At 32.7% G+C, this 12,468-nt stretch overlaps 1 non-coding gene across 1 annotated transcript; it reads right to left on the bottom strand.

Moving 5' to 3' along the window:
* Positions 1–9,581: 9,581 nt before the first annotated feature.
* On the bottom strand, positions 9,582–9,688 carry LOC145077285 (small nucleolar RNA R71). Its single transcript, XR_013693067.1, has one exon. It is a non-coding gene; the product is annotated as a small nucleolar RNA R71 (small nucleolar RNA).
* Between the last annotated feature and the right edge of the window lie 2,780 nt (positions 9,689–12,468).

The following is a 12,468-nucleotide window of genomic DNA, read 5'->3' as shown; positions in this document are numbered from 1 at the left end:
AGGAGTAGATCACAAAAATTGTATGAGTTAGGAAGAGGTTTTGATAAAATAAAGAAACTAGGTTATGGATCTAAACAACAACTAACTAAAGATGATGATTCTTATGGAAGAACCTCCTTGAAATTTTCCAAGATCTTGAAAATTTGGATAGAGAAGAGGATGTGCTTGAGAGTGTTTAAGATTAAAGTTTGAAGATGTGTATGTGTTTGGTGGTTCTCGGCCGAGAGGAAGAAGAGACAGGAGAGAGAGAAGTGAAATGACCCTTATGGATGCATCCTGGTCCATGCATGGAGATATGGGGTGTAATAAGGAGGTGGCACCCCCAAAGTCAAACCGCCCCCTTTTTACATCTTTTCCCTTTTTTTCTACTTGGGCCGAGAGAGAGAGAGAGAGAGAGAGATAGAGAGAGAGAGAGAGAAGGAAGAGAATGGCTTGGGCCTTTTGTGGTTGTGTCCCATAATATGAGGCACAATTTGATGGTTTTCGGTCAATTGGGCCTTTAAAGTAGTTCACGACCCAAATCTTTCATAAAAGAATGGATTTGAGTCCGTTAAGGCTAATCGGATTTGTCATGGCCCAACAAGGCCCATTAAAGGTAAACTAGTCCATTTTAGACTTATAAGGCCCAAAAAGGTTAAGTCTCATGAGAGTGGGTCCAATTAGAGCCCATTTAAGAGTTCTAAGCCCAAAATAGTCAAATCGGAAGCTTATTGGTCCATTAGACCCAATAAGGAAATCCAAGTCCATATTGGACTTAAACTAGGATTTCTAGGGTTTCCAATCTTTTGTTGACTATTTGAATGTTTGTATAGAGTGTTTGATGAAATTTTGGTGTCATTGAACAAAAATCATGCACACTTTCAAGTTTTAGTTACTAATGTTATCATTGTTAATGTTTTCAGAAGCATTAGAATTCCTAGTTGTGACAATTTAGATCAATATTACCTAGCTTATCTATATCTTATAACCGATTATGTGTTTGATAGTGTATGACCATGCACAGTTTTACATGAATCAGTGAAAACATTAGTAAATTTGGACTTGAATTTCTAATAACATAATATTTTATAACGAAATTTAATAATCCGTAATTAGTAGCTAACCATAGAGGAGAAGTGGATTCGAACTAAATGGAAGTATTTTTAGTAATTGATTAAAATTGTTAGTTAAGAATTTATGTTTGTCTGAGCTTGCAAAATCAAATAAAAACCATTTTAACTTTTGCTTGTTTTTAGGTTAATTTTTAGTAATTAAATTAGATAATTAAATCCGTTCCCTATGTTCGATACTTGACTGTTAGTCCTATATTATTTGCGAGAAGGTACACTGCCTTAAATCTTAATAGTTCGTTAGATAGTTGGTAAAACTAATAGGTGTAGTAATATTACATATCACCCTTGGTCTAGGAATAGATGTAAATCTTTCTTCATCAAAGATAGCATGTCTTAACTTTATAACAGTGCTCACTAAAACAGAGTCATTAGATTCTATAACGTAGAATCTATAACCTTTGGAATCCTTAGCATATCTAGGGCTGTTCACTAATTGGATAAACCGAATTGTCCAATTGGACAATTTGGATTGGACTATTTGGTTCGGATATTCGGATTTTTGGATTGGTTTTCAACAAAACCGAATTATTATTTTGGATTTCGGATTGGTTTTGCTTTATAAAATAAGAACCGAATAGTCCAGAAAAACCGAATAAATATTTATTATTTAATTATTTATAATATATATATATATATATATATATAGTTATTTATTAATTTTGTAATTTATTTTTTCAAATAGGTTCAAAATGTTTCACCCAATAAAAAAACATTACTATGCATTTTCTCTCAAAAGTTGTCTATCTATAAAATATTTAACTATAATATATCTTCTTAGTAGTTGTTTATAAATTTCAAATCACAACTAAATAATTTATTTTTGTTTATTGTGTAAAGTTGGATAATATTATAATTATATGTCGTTTTAAAATATTTTGGTTCTTGAAAACCGAATTATAAAAACGGTTCCAACTGAATTGTAATCGGATCGGATTTGAATATAGTTTGGACTATTCGGATCCATGTTTTGAAAACCGAAATCAATTTGGATTCACTTGATTGGATCGGATCAAACTGATCCATCCAAAAGAACACCCCTAAGCATATCCAATGAAGATACAATGTATACCTCTTTGATCCAATATTTTCTTTTGGGTTCAGTGAGCCTCATAATTGCTCAACAACCCCAAACTTTTAGATAACTCAAATTTGGTACCTTTTTACACCATAGTTCATAACGAGTATTCTTACTCCTTTTGTTTGGAGTTCTATTCAAAATATAACATGTAGTTAACATAGCCTCACCCCATAAACCTTCACTTAAACATGAATAAGAAAACATTAAATTAATCATTTCTTTCAAAGTATTATTTTTCCTTTCAGATACACCATTTTGTTGTGGTGTATAAGGAGTTATGGTTAGATGTATTATACCAGTTGATTCAACATAAACCGGATCATATTACTCACCACCTCTATTAGTACATAAAACTTTTATTAATTCATATTTATGAAGTTCGGCCTCTTGTTTAGAAATCTTAAATTTATCAAGAGCTTCATCTTTTGAATGTAGCCAAAAGACATAACAATATCTAGATGGATCATCAATAAAAGTAACAACATACTTTTTGTTTCGATGGGAAGGTGTTGCATAGAAATCACGTAAATCACTATGTATAAGTTCAAACACCTTGCTTTCCCGAACAACATGTTTGAAAGTTTGTCTTTTGATCTTAGTTAACATGCATGCTTTACATTTTTCATTGTTTATATCAAAAGCAAGAATTAAATTCATTTTTACATGTCTTTTAATCTCTTGTAATGAATGGGTCCTATTCTAGCATGCCATAAATCAGATTTATTAAAATTACTTCTAGTACTAGAAGAAGCTATGCAAATAGAATTATCATAACTAGGATAATTAATATAAATCATAATCATTCCATTACATACATATCAAAAACCCATAAAAGAACCATGTCTTGACAAGATATATTTATCACTTTCTAATACTTGTTAGTAACTCGAATTATTTAAAACAATTTCAGAAACAAGATTCTTCCGAATCCCCAATACATTTAAAACATTGTTTAGACACAAAAACTCTCTAGAAGTAAAATAAATAAAACAGATCCTAAACCCTTGATTGGTTTTGTTGTAAAGTTTCCCATTTTCACCTCAGATCCATCTTCAATTGGTTGACATTCACTGAACCAACGACTATCTTTACATATATGACTTGTTGCTCCAGAATCAACCCACCATGCAACATCATCATCCTGCACATAAAATGCTTCAGAAAAATCACATAAATATATTTCTAAACATATTCAGAATTATACATGAAAACTGAAATCGGACCTTGTTGCTTTTCTGGATCCTTAGATCCAATTAGTTTAACACCATCCTTGTTTACTTTCCGAAAATGACAATCTTTCTTGAACTGACCAGATTTGTTACAATTCCAACAAACCACATTAGCCTTCTTGTTGGAAGACTTGTCATCCTTTCCTTTAAACTCCCTTTTTCCATTATTCATCTTAGGATTCTTTGAACTTTCTGCTTTGGATAAGGGTCAAACCAAAGGTTAATTCTCTGAAAAAACAAATTTCTGATGCATTTTTAAAAGTCAATTCTCCACCCCAGCCAGGCGCTTTTCCGCTTGGACCCCGCTCCCAGGGGCGCTGCCCCAAGACCCTCATTCGTTTTGGGGATTCTCCCCTAAATGACAATCTACTTTGAATATTAAATAAACTTAAACAAGTGTGCTCTCCGCACCTTCCTTACTTGTCTAATATTCATCAACATAGATTTTAGCCAACACGTCAATACATTACATTTAAATACAATTAGTTGAATCATTCACCAACATAGTATAAGATGGAAGTAATAATCTTGCGTTTTCTCAGGTAATTGCCTCACTTTGTAGCATAGCCAATGAAATCTGTAATTCCAGAAAATTGTCCAGTTGGGATACCACACCACCTCGAAATTTATTCCCTAGTAGTTGTGGCAAAATTGCAATTGATGTCAACACAATTTTGTGTATGATTTATAATATGCATCGAGAGTCTATTGAAATTGTTCATTGATTATGAGTGTAACTTGATTTCTTCCATTTATCATTAGGTTGGTCATTGGTAGGGTTTTATATCCTATGGTATGCTATAGTACATAATGGACTTTCTTGGGTATATCATTCGAATAATAATAATACACCAAGAAATACTTGTAGGCGGTTGTTATTATTACATTTTAGTCTATTTAGGGCTTCTTGAATGCTTTAGTTTTTAGGAAGAAAAAAACCGATAAATGATAAACTTTTTGACAAAGATCATAACACAATCTTATTGATTGATAACTCATAGATATACCAAATTAATAATATAATAGTTTATGATGGATAACTCGTTGACTTTTTTTACAATTAGAGTTGACATTCTTCATGGTTTTCAGTACATAATAATGAGTTGATTATTTCCCCATGTTGAGTTTTTAAGTTGGATGGTTCATTCTTCATGTTTTTCAAGCGCTTTTGTTAGGAAATTAGATTCAAGTAAGACTTGAGCCAAGGTATTAGTGGTTGAACAATGTAGGATTCATCTTATGTTGCTAATATCACTGTGTCCAATGTCATTAGTGTATGGGTTTGAACCATGGTTCGATTCATGGTTACGTAATAGGAACATTCAATTGTTGGAACCATGATTCATGTAATGGTTAGGTAATATGGACATCCACGTGATCGGTAAGGATTTTTTCCTTTTTTCATTTGGAGATTGCAAGATGATCGTAGAGTTGTGAATGGATGATTTTGGAAAATCTATGGAGGTAACGATGCTTATGAGTGAGATTTTTTTTTGTTGGATTCAACGACGATGACGAAAACACACGCAAAGCCTAGAAAGAGAACAAGAAAGAAGATGGGTAATCTTTAGAAAATTCCAAATATTTTGGTTATTGATAAAAAGTAATGAAAAAGCCCAAAAATTTTGAACAATTAATGAAAAACCCCAAAATTTAGATCAATTAACAAAAAAAAAAAAAGACGAGATACCAACTGAATATGTGAAACCAACTATGAAGGGTTATTTTAAAGTTTTAGTTGATATTCTTTCTTTTTTTTAAACAAAATTTAATTTTGAACTAAACTGTAAAGTGACCCAAATATTAGGAATTTATTGAAGATTTTCCATAAATAAACAAGATGTTTAGTAGGTTTAATGTGATGAATCTATGATGTTTATCTAAAACACTATTATATATATATATATATATATATATATATATATATATATATATATATATATCTTTACTGTTCTATGAAGCATATTGATCTTTTCAAGAATTTTAAGAGGTATAGGTTCTCAAACAATATGTTACAAATGTTTGATGTATTGTTCCATTTATCCATAAATATTGGTGCTTCCTTATTGTTTTAGTATATTAATTCAAGTATGGTCGGTTTTTTCTTACATGTCTGCCTATATCTTGCCCTATCTCACGTAATGATCCCTTAATCATCTTGAAGACCTATTAAAATCTCTATGTGCATTTTCCCCTCCTACGATCCCATATATGCCTCCTCAGCCAATCCCCATTTAGTTATCTTTTCACTACACATTCTTTCTCTTTCTTCCTCTCTATTGCTTAATTTAACAACCATTGGTGAAGAATTGTTAGCTTGATTAGGGGGGTGTTCTTACACCATAATCATAGATGCTGCTACGTCTCTTTCCTCTTTAAACCACCCATATCTAGGGTTTCTTCGCCTTCTACCCCTTTCTGTCAAATAAAAATCCTATGATGACCCATCGTTTGCTTCTTTTAGTGAATGCATTTTTATTATTTGATATTTTGCGTGTATGGATGAGACGTAATTCAGAGTGAGTGTGCAAATTTGATCGAATTGGCATGTATCTCATATCTTGATTCTTTTAAAACCATTCTTGAGATTATTCAGTATATAAATTACACTTTCATGTCTTCATTCATTGAATATGTGAATTTACCTAATATTTACTTCATGCGTTTCCTTATATCTAACCCTAGTAGTAAATAAAAAATTCAAACCCGCCAAATTTCATATATATATTACATTCCCCTGCGCTTATTTTGTGTGCGTCTATAGGCAATAGATTTACTGATTTTATTTTTACAGAATTTTTTATGGTTTTCTCATCCGAGCGCCAAGTAAGTTCTAATGCTTGGTAATTTTCTTTACTTTCTAATTCACTGACAATTATATAAAATTTTATATCTGCCAGTTTTAGCTATTCTTACTTTGTTATGCTAATTGAGCATGATAATGTTACTGGATTAGTATAAATGATTGAATCTTTTGTGTTGAATTATTATTATTTCCCTTTAAAGTTGACTTCATTAATTAAACTAAATTGTTTACACAGAACCTTATCAGGAAATTAATGGGTATTGTGAATGGGGGACTGGTGAAGGAGGTAATATTCAGACATTCAATATTGATATCGAAAATTCCTCAATCTCCTATAAGACATCTCTCTCCCTTACTAAACCCTCTATTGTCAGCTTTCTTCTCCTCTGTCAACGAGGAAAAAAATCTTTGGAAGGTTTAAGAATTCCATTCTAGGTTACCTATTGATTCGTTCCTTTATGGGTATGGATCATTAAGTGTTTCCATCCACTTTTATGTATGATGACTTCGATATGAATTTGATCAATTTTTTGATTTGGGTTTGTATAGAGTATAGACATGGTCAAATAAAGCTCATATATACTCTCTTGGATTATTTAACTGGTCAAGTTTTTCAAGATAAATTAGATATGCATCATCAGATATCAACTTTGTTTTTTGTTTGGAACACATGTGGTCAATTGATGCTTCTTTAACAACGTTATGCAACAAGGCTATTTTTTTAACTTTTTTTTATCATTGAAGCACAAATAAAATCTTGTCTATTTGTAATTTGACCAATATCATGTGGCTAAAAAATTCGTCTCTAATTACTTAATTTTAGGTAATCGTCTTTTTGATTGACTAATGCATTCTTCTTTTTCTGGAGCCAAGAGAGCACATACGTCATTAGCATCAAACAAACACATATGTTCATGTTCTTTAAATTCTGCAACCCCATTCAATACATCACTTTTCCATAATTGGTGTTATTGATGGATGCAACTGCATATAGTTTATTTTTATCTCCTAATTAATTTCAGTTCCGCACCTGTCTAATTAATTCAACATAGCTATTTCATATTACTTGAGGCTGGCAGCCTTGCATGGCCTGTTGATATTGCCATATCAATATATTTATTTAGGCATTATTTTAATACATTTTAAGTAATATATTGGTTGATTACAAAGTTATTTGATACTTATTGAATTAAATTATATTTTGAAGCCAAATAAGACACTCTTGAAGAATAAGGACCAGAAGTGACAAATATTGGAGCTTGGAAGGACTAGAGCTAAAACGGGAGCTTAACATAGTTTAAAATAAGAAGATTCCAGCAAAAGACCATACTCACGATGTGAACATTACAATCTCATGATGTGAGGAGCGTGATTCTAGAAGATCATTACGTGTAAGCCAATTTCCTTGAGAGATACGGATCACACCATGCTCACGACGTGAGACTCCTATTCTCACGATGTGAGGAATGAATTTTGGAAACTATATATACTCCTTTTCTCATTCGATTTTGGAGGTTGGATCTGATTTTTTGGAGCTAGATTCAAAAGTCAAAGGAGAGCGAAAAACAACTCTTGGGAGAGAGAACGATTCGAGATTGAAGTTTAGAAGATCATAAATAACATTCGGTTTGCATTAATTAAATCATGTCGAATTCTATTGATTTAATGTGCTTATTTTATGCCTTGAGTAGCTAAATTAGTAGAGTTTAGTTTAGTGTAGATGGAACCTAATACTATGAGTTAGTTTCTTATTTTATGGATTATATGAATTAGGTTTATGCATGTGTTTGATTATCATTACCTAGCATGTTAAAGTTTGCATCTTTGTTGCATTGATTCAAGTTAAGTGTAGTTTATGATCATTCAAGTTAAGATAGGATTAACCACATCTTAGATTAAGCGATAAAGGTAATGACATTAGATGTGTTGGATAACATAATTTGATCATAATTGTGTTTAGATATCTTACATAGCCCAATCATCATTAATAATTAACTTTGTGTTGGCTTATGTATGACCGGTATATAGTTGTTCATGAATTGGTCAAAATATTAGTAGATCGGATTGAGATTTATAATTACAAATAAATTGGTAACCAACTTTATTAACCCATAAATAAGAGCTAATCGTAAGAAAAAAGGTGGATTTGAAACTAAACGACAGTGTTTTTAATATCAATAACAGTCGTTCTTAGTTATTTGTTTGTTAGTTTTAAGTTAATTTGAACTTGCAAAATTATATAAAACACCCTTTTAATTATCATTTGATTTAGATTAATTTTTAGTAATTATTTTAATATACTGAATTCGTTCCGTGTGTTCGATATACGACTATTCGTGCTATTCTATTTTGGATTAGGTCCACTGTCTTAATCGTAATAGTTCGTTAAATTAGTTGGTTTAAACTAGTATATAAATTTACGTATCAAGTTTTTTGGTGTCGTTGCTGGGGAGCGGCTATTTCAGTTATTAGTTTAAGTGCTTTAAGTTAATCGATCCTTTTTGTGGGGTAAAAACCGCAAAAATTTAATTTTTTGCAAAAATTAATTTTGCCTGAAACACTGAACTCACGATGTGAGCAGTCAAGTCTGAAGATGTGAGCTTGGAAATTTAACAATTATTTTGTTTTTACATGTTGGTTTTCTCTATTTAATTTACCACGAGGTGGCAATAATTACCACGTCGTGATAATCGAACAATAGGTTTTTATTATCTAGTTTTAGTTAGTTTTTATGTTTTTCAGTAGTATATGACCCGTGGATCAAGGACACCATTGACACCACCATTTGAAGATCCCGAGTCAACATTTCATAGAGAGAAGAACAAACACGTTGTAGAATCAAGCAACAAGCCTGTAAAAGAAATCAAGTTCAAGAGCTTTGAGAAGACTCCTAACAAAAACGAATCTGGTTACGAGCCCAAAAGAAAATTAGAAAAAGAAGACAGCGAACCTAAAAGCAAGAAAAATATGAGATGGCAAACATTGTGGACATGTCTATGAAGGCATACAAGAAGTGAATTCGTGAGGTCACCGGTCCGGGCCTTGTGCAACCAACAATTCCCGCCACCACCAACATTGAGCACAAGGGACACATTCTTTTCGTACTATAGGATATTAAGTTCTACAGGAAAGATCATGAAGATTCATACAAACACCTTGATGAAGTCAATGACATCGCTACTTATTTCAAAATTCCAAATGTCCCACGAGAAACAGTGTTGTTATGAATGCTTCTAGTTACGTTCAAAGGAGCAGCTAAATATTGGTTGAAGGCAATCCCACCCAGTGAAATCGCCATAAGGGCACAAATGCGTGAATAATTCCTCCAAAAGTTTTGCCGACCATCAAAGGTTTCTAAAATTAATAAGGTCATAGCCAATTTTGAACAACAAGCGGGGGAATCATTGTATGAAGCATGGGAACGAAACAATCGGTTGCTAAGAAATTGTCCCCAAAATGATCTTAATGTGCAATAAGAAGTCTTGATCTTTTCTGATGGGGTAAACGTGATGAGAAAGCAACTCCTTGATTCTCAAGGACCATTAACAAAGAAGAATCCCGCTGAATTAAGGAGTTAAACGAAGAATTATCCAAGAATTCAAGGGAATACCACAACCCTCGACAAGACGGAGAAAAGGGTATCGGAAATGGTGCTTCACAAGACATGGCAATAGTTTTGGCAATGTTAAATACATGGATGGAAGAATTATGAAGACAGCTCAATCCATAGACGCGATACGTGTAGGTTGTGAAAAATATAATGGTGGATTTAACCAAGGATTGGCATTTAGATGAAAATGGGAATAGAAAAGCTCAAATTTCTTATTCTAGTGGAGACCAATTTAATGAAGATTGGAGAAAGCCAAAGAAAGAATGGTTACCGTATGAAGAGTACAAGAAGCAAAATCAAGAAAATTATAGGTAAACTGGACAAGGCTTTTACCAAAGAGAACAACCACAACCTGAGAAGAAGGTGGACTTAGAGTCAATACTTAATAGGTTCATGGAGGCTTCTGAAAAATGACACGATGCAGTTGATGCCACCGTGAGAAATCATCAAGCGTCCATCAAAAACATTGAGGCTCAACTTGGGCAATTAACTACACTAGTTAATGAACAGTTACCACCTAAAATTCCCGATAACAAACCACAACCTTGATGGGTTTTATGCATAAGAAGCATTCCTATGTGCTCATACAAACCCTAATGCTTGGATCTAGGTTTCTCTATTGGACATGCTTTGATTCCAAGACTTAGATGTTGGAATAGTGTCTAAGGCTGCAACTATATTAGGCAAGTATTTGACCCGGTTGTGTATGGTCCTTTTGGGTTGCCTTCACCATAACAACTTGATAGGATGATTTATTAAGAGAGAGTAAATATTATTAATATGTTATGCGAATAATATAAAGAATAATATTGTTATTTGATTAATATAAGTCATAGAATTAATTGGAATTAATTAAATAAAAGGGTATAAATTGTCAACTGTTTGATAGTTAAACTTTAGAGTGTAAATCCATATAGATATACAATGGACGGATTCTAGAAGCTAGGTTAGCTTCAAAATCGTCCAAGGGGTTATCTATGGAAAGGATTTGGATAGCCTTAAGAGAAGATTATCCAATTAGGGTTTAGGTTGTAACCCTTAAGGAGTCTACAAGTATAAATAGACCCTATGACTAAGGGAAATCGGCACTTCACCTAAAGTAAGAGAACCCTGGCCGATTTCCTCCCCTCTCCTCTCTCCCAAAATCATCTTCCTTGCTATTGGTGTTTGTAAGCCATTAGACGAGTGACAATTGTGACTCTAGAAGCTCCAAGACAACAAGAACAACAAGGAATTCAAAGGTATGATTCTAGATCTGTTTCAATATTGTTATTACACCTAAATAGTCATTAGAAGTCTTGGATTCAAAGCATGTTTAATTAGAAAGCCTAGATCCAGGCATTAGGGTTTTGCATGCGTACATAGGAAAGTTCTTATGGCTAAAACCCATCAGTGGTATCAGAGCCTAGCTTGGTTTTCATTAAATTGTTGCTTAATTGTATGAAACATAACTGCAAAAATTCGTTTTTTGTGTTTCTGAGTCATGGACACGGTGAGTTCCAAAGTGGACTCGGCGAGTTGGCCTGACTCGGCGAGTCCCTTTGTGCACTCGGCGAGTCAAAGCATCAGGAATGGCCAGATTCGGGATTTCTTCATAATTATCTTATGGAAACTTACCTTAATCATATTAGATCAACCCAAATCCGATTTTTTGATATATATGACTATTATCTTGATCTAATTAAAGATATTTATCAACTAATAAAATATTTAATTTCCTTATATGATAATGAATTAATTATTTTGATTATTTTGGTAATTATCTCAAAAATAAATCTTGAATAAAATCAAATATACATAATTAGGATATTAATTGTTAATTGGAATTATTTGTTATTTGATCCTCCATGTTTTAAATGTTTAAAACTTGCCCTCAAGTTTTGAAATTTATATTTTGTGATTAAAAGTTTTAATTTAGACAATTTAAATTTCAAACCCTAGATTTTAAAAGGTTTAAAATACAACCCTATACTAATATTATATTACTAGAATAATATATATATATATATATATATATATATATATATATATATATGTATGTATAACTAAATGCTAGTCTTACCGTTAGTAGGCCTCATTCACGAAGCCGATCTATAAGGTGGGTATAAGGTTGCGGCCTATAAAATGGTGCTTAATGGGTGTACACTCACACCCACCGCTTGCTTGATTGGTGGAGGGTCGTTAGCCGAACGGGTAGGATAGGGCAACCTCATCCTCTCATTAAAAGTATAACAAGTAATACAAAGTAACTACACATATTTTAAAATTTCCCAATCTTAGTTACTTTAGGAAAAGTGAATTGATGCAATCCCATGAAATTACACTTTGCACCCTTGCTAAGAAGTTAGTGGAGCGTGTGTGGTTTACCGGCACACTAATTGGTTCTAAGCAAAGGTGGCAAAGGGTGATTCATTTTTTATCATAGTTCGATGGAGCGTGTGTGGTTTACCGGCACATCGAATAGGTGATCGTTACAATGAAGGTACCATGTGAATTTGCATGGTAATTCACACCCGCTTTGTGATCCTCGGTATCCCAGTCACAAACTAGAGGGGCATATCGAGATTTAAACATGCCATTGAATAGTTTCAATGAATCTCATCCGAACCTAGGAATTCTCAAAAAAAACATTT

Source organism: Lactuca serriola, chromosome 9 (assembly GCF_051521515.1).
Source record: "Lactuca serriola cultivar US96UC23 chromosome 9, Lser_US96UC23_V15, whole genome shotgun sequence".
NCBI classification, from domain to species: Eukaryota; Viridiplantae; Streptophyta; class Magnoliopsida; order Asterales; family Asteraceae; genus Lactuca; species Lactuca serriola.
The sequence above is the reverse complement of the archived record's forward strand: the minus strand, read 5'-3'. Positions and strand labels throughout refer to the sequence as shown.